Below are 5,127 nucleotides of genomic sequence, written 5' to 3'. Positions count from 1 at the left end.
GGCCGTGTCGGCGGCCCGGCGGATCTTTCCCGCCCCCCGTTCCTCCCGACCCCTCCACCCGCCCTCCCTCCCCCGCCGCCCCTCCTCCTCCTCCCCGGAGGGGGCGGGCTCCGGCGGGTGCGGGGGTGGGCGGGCGGGGCCGGGGGTGGGGTCGGCGGGGGACCGTCCCCCGACCGGCGACCGGCCGCCGCCGGGCGCATTTCCACCGCGGCGGTGCGCCGCGACCGGCTCCGGGACGGCTGGGAAGGCCCGGCGGGGAAGGTGGCTCGGGGGGCCCCGTCCCGCCCCGTCTTCCCCCCGCCCGCGTCCTCCCCCGGGAGGGCGCGGGTCGGGGTGGCGGCGGCGGTGGCGGCGGGACCACCCCCCGAGTGTTACAGCCCCCCGGCAGCAGCACTCGCCGAATCCCGGGGCCGAGGGAGCGAGACCCGTCGCCGCGCTCTCCCCCCTCCCGGCGCCCACCCCCGCGGGGGCCCCCCGCGAGGGGGTCCCCCCCGCGGGGGCGCGCCGGCGTTCCTCGTGGGGGGCCGGGCCACCCCTCCCACGGCGCGACCGCTCTCCCACCCCCTCCCCGCACCCCCGGCGACGGGGGCCCGCGCGGGTGGGGGCGGGGCGGACTGTCCCCAGTGCGCCCCGGGCGGGTCGCGCCGTCGGGCCCGGGGGGGGTTCTCTCGGGGCCACGCGCGCGTCCCTCGAAGAGGGGGACGGCGGAGCGAGCGCTCGGGGTCGGCGGCGATGTCGGCTACCCACCCGACCCATCTTGAAACACGGACCAAGGAGTCTAACACGTGCGCGAGTCAGGGGCTCGCACGAAAGCCGCCGTGGCGCAATGAAGGTGAAGGCCGGCGCGCTCGCCGGCCGAGGTGGGATCCCGAGGCCTCTCCAGTCCGCCGAGGGCGCACCACCGGCCCGTCTCGCCCGCCGCGCCGGGGAGGTGGAGCACGAGCGCACGTGTTAGGACCCGAAAGATGGTGAACTATGCCTGGGCAGGGCGAAGCCAGAGGAAACTCTGGTGGAGGTCCGTAGCGGTCCTGACGTGCAAATCGGTCGTCCGACCTGGGTATAGGGGCGAAAGACTAATCGAACCATCTAGTAGCTGGTTCCCTCCGAAGTTTCCCTCAGGATAGCTGGCGCTCTCGCAAACCCAACCTCCCACGCAGTTTTATCCGGTAAAGCGAATGATTAGAGGTCTTGGGGGCCGAAACGATCTCAACCTATTCTCAAACTTTAAATGGGTAAGAAGCCCGGCTCGCTGGCGTGGAGCCGGGCGTGGAATGCGAGTGCCTAGTGGGCCACTTTTGGTAAGCAGAACTGGCGCTGCGGGATGAACCAAACGCCGGGTTAAGGAGCCCGATGCCGATGCTCGTCAGACCCTAGAAAAGGTGTTGGTTGATGTAGACAGCAGGATGGTGGCCATGGAAGTCGGAATCCGCTAGGGAGTGTGTAACAACTCACATGCCAAATCAACTAGCCCTGAAAATGGATGGCACTGGAGCATCGGGCCCATACCCGGCCGTCGCTGGCAGTCAAGAGTGGACGGGAGCAGCGGGGGTCGGCACGCGTGGGGGTGTAGCGTGTGGGGGGTCTCCCATCCTCCTCCTCCCCCCCGCCCGCCCCCGGAGCCCCGCGGACGCTACGCCACGATGAGTACAAGGGCCGCTGCGGTGAGCCTTGAAGCCTAGGGCATGGGTCCGGGTGGAGCCGCCGCAGGTGCAGATTTTGGTGGCGGTAGCAAATATTCAAACGAGAACTTTGAAGGCCGAAGTGGAAAGGGTTCCATGTGAACAGCAGTTGAACATGGGTCAGTCGGTCCTGAGAGATGGGCGAGCGCCGTTCCAAAGGGACGGGCGATGGCCTCCATTACCCTCAGCTGATCGACAGGGAGTCGGGTTCAGATCCCCGAATCCAGAGTGGCAGAGATGGGCGCCACGAGGCGTCCAGTGCGGTAACACGACCAATCCTGGAGAAGCCAGCGGGAGCCCCGGGGAGAGTTCTCTTTTCTTTGTGAAGGACAGGGCGCCCTGGAATGGGTTCACCCCGAGAGGGGCCCGTGCCTTGGAAAGGGTCGTGGTTCCGGCGGCATCTGGTGAGCTCTCACTGGCCCTTGAAAATCTGGGGGGAGAGGGTGTAAATCTCGCGCTGGGCCGTACCCATATCCGTATCAGGTCTCCAAGGTGAACAGCCTCTGGCATGTTGGAACAATGTATGTAAGGGAAGTTGGCAAGCCGGATCCGGATCCGTAACTTTGGGATAAGGATTGGCTCTAAGGGCTGGGTCGGTCGGGCTGGGGCATGAAGCAGGACTGGGCAGGCGTCGCGGCTGGACGAGGCACCGCCACCGCACCCCACACCTGGGGCACCCCCTTCGCGGCCCTCCCCCACCCCACCCCGCGGGCCTCTCGCTCCCTCGCCCGCGCCCTCTCTCCCCATCTCCTCCCCGGAGGTGCGGGGGGAAGGGTTGGGCGGAGGGGCGGCGGCAGCCGCGGGGCCCCAGCGGAGGGGGCACGGTCCCCCGCGGGGGGGGGCCCAGGCACCTGGGGGGCCGGCGGCGGCAGCGACTCTGGACGCGAGCCGGGCCCTTCCCGTGGATCGCCCCAGCTGTGGCGGGTGTCGTGGCCACCCCCGGGGAGCCCAGCGGGTGCCGGTGTGCCCCGCTCGCTCTGCCCTCGCGTGTGTCCGTGGGGGCGGGAAACGGTTGGGCGTTGGCAGGCGGCGGGTGGGGGTTCGTACTCCCGCCTCCCCCCCGGCCCGTCTGCCCCCGTTCTCCCCCCTTACTGCGCGGCGGTGGCAGCAGCGGGCCGCCGGCCAGTCCCCCCTGCTGGGTCCGCCCCCAGGGCCGCGGTTCCGTGCAGTGCCTTGCCTCAGCCAGCGCGTAGGAGCCGACTTAGAACTGGTGCAGACCAGGGAAATCTGACTCTTTAAAACAAAGCATCGCTAGGGCCCACGGTGGGTGTTGACGCGATGTGATTTCTTCCCAGTGCTCTGAATGTCAAAGTGAAGAAATTAAATGAAGTGCGGGTAAACGGCGGGAGGTAACTATGACTCTCTTAAGGTACCCAAATGCCTCGTCATCTAATTAGTGATGCACATGAATGGATGAACGAGATTCCCACTGTCCCTACCTATTATCCAGCGAAACCACAGCCAAGGGAACGGGCTTGGCGGAATCAGCGGGGAAAGAAGACCCTGTTGAGCTTGACACTAGTCTGGCACAGTGAAGAGACATGAGAGGTGTAGAATAAGTGGGAGGCCCCCGCCGCCACCCCGTCCCCGCGAGGGGGCGGGGCGGGGTCCGCCGGCCTTGCTAGCCGCCGGTGAAATACCACTACTCTGATCGTTTTTTCACTGACCTGGTGAGGCGGGGGGGGGCGAACCCTGAGGGGGTCTTGCTTCTGGCGCCAAGTGCCCGGCCGCATGCCAGCCGGGCGCGGCCTGCTCTGGGGACAGTGCCAGGTGGGGAGTTTGACTGGGGCGGTACACCTGTCAAACGGTAACGCAGGTGTCCTAAGGCGAGCTCAGGGAGGACAGAAACCTCCCGTGGAGCAGAAGGGCAAAAGCTCGCTTGATCTTGATTTTCAGTATGAATACAAACCGTGAAACCGGGGCCTCGTGATTCTTCTGACCTTTTGGGTTTTAAGCAGGAGGTGTCAGAACAGTTACCACAGGGATAACTGGTTTGTGGCGGCCAAGTGTTCATAGTGACATCACTTTTTGATCCTTCGATGTGGGCTCTTCCTATCATTGTGAAGCAGAATTCACCCCAGCGTTGGATTGTTCACCCACTAATAGGGAACATGAGCTGAGTTTAGACCGTCTTGAGACAGGTTAGTTTTACCCTACTGGTGATGTGTTGTTGCCATGGTAATCCTGTTCAGTATGAGAGGAACCGCAGGTTCAGACATTTGGTGTATGTGCTTGGCTGAGGAGCCAATGGGGCAAAGCTACCATCTGTGGGATTATGACTGAACGCCTGTAAGTCAGAATCCCGCCCAGGCGGAAGATATGGCAGTGCCGCGGAGCCTTGGCCTCGGATAGCCGGTCCCCTGCCTGTCCCCGCTGGTGGGCCACCTCGCCTCGCGGGGGGGTGCCCCGCTGTGCGCCGGGACCGGGGTCCGGTGCAGAGTGCCCTTCTCCTGGGAAACGGGGTGCGGCCGGAAAGGTGGCCGCCCCCTCGCCCATCATGCAATGCACGTTCGTGAGGAACCTGGTGCTAAACCATTCGTAGACGACCTGCTTCTGAGTCGGGGTTTCATAGGTAGCAGAGCAACTCCCTCGACACAAGGGTTTGTCTGTGCGCGGTGGCCCGGTGGGGCATGCATGTCCGGCACCATCCATCCGTCTTCCTCCCGGCCTCCTGCCGACCACGGGCGGGGAGGAGTTTGGCGGGGGGCGCGCGTACCCGCTCGGCACCCCCGCTTCTTCGGTTCCCACCTCCTCCCCATCCACCGCCGGGTGGAGTTCGTCCCTCCAGGCTGGGACGGTGTCTGGGGAGCCTGGGTGGCACCCACGGAGGTGGAGCGCACTGAGCTGGGTCCGCGGCCCGCCGGCCCCTGTCCCAAGGGTGGCCGTGCGGGCCCGGGGGGCGGCCACCTGCATCTCCGGCCCTCGCGCACCCTTCCTCCTCTTTCCTCCGCACGGGTTGACCAGCAGACCGCGGGGGCAGAGTAGGGGCAGGTGGCAAGGTCCGGGGCGTCCCCACACCCGGCCAAATCTCCGCTCGCGGCCACTTCTCGTTCGGGCCTGCCTCCGGGCTTGACCAGCTCTCGCCCGAGGGCGCGACACTTAGGCATGCGGTTGGCCATGTCCGAGGTTGACCAGCAGGCCCTCTCGCCGGAGCGGTGTGTCGGGACGGGGCTGGACCTCCAGCAGACGCTTCTCGGTGGGCCCCCTCCGAGGTCGACCAGCTGCCGCCTGTGAGCTCCGGACTTAGCCGCTGACGGTCTCATCGCCTCCCATCCAGGTTGACCAGCAGGCGGCTGGTAGCTGACCCACTTGACGTGGCGGGCTCACCCATGCGAGGGCGGCTATCCCCGCTTCACGGGCAGGCGGCCTTCACCCACCTCGGCCTTCGGTGTAGCTGGGACCACGCGGAACTCCTGTATTTTTTTCAGCCCCACTTTCAGTTTGTTTC

At 66.3% G+C, this 5,127-nt stretch overlaps 1 pseudogene; it reads left to right on the top strand.

The window, feature by feature from the left end:
- On the top strand, positions 1–4,006 carry LOC112617427 (annotated as a pseudogene; the record flags this gene model as incomplete).
- Positions 4,007–5,127: the final 1,121 nt, after the last annotated feature.

The sequence above is a fragment of the Theropithecus gelada genome, unplaced genomic scaffold (genome assembly GCF_003255815.1).
Source record: "Theropithecus gelada isolate Dixy unplaced genomic scaffold, Tgel_1.0 HiC_scaffold_16249, whole genome shotgun sequence".
Lineage (NCBI taxonomy): Eukaryota > Metazoa > Chordata > Mammalia > Primates > Cercopithecidae > Theropithecus > Theropithecus gelada.
Note: the sequence above shows the minus strand (reverse complement) of the source record. Positions and strands in the feature narration are given on the sequence as shown.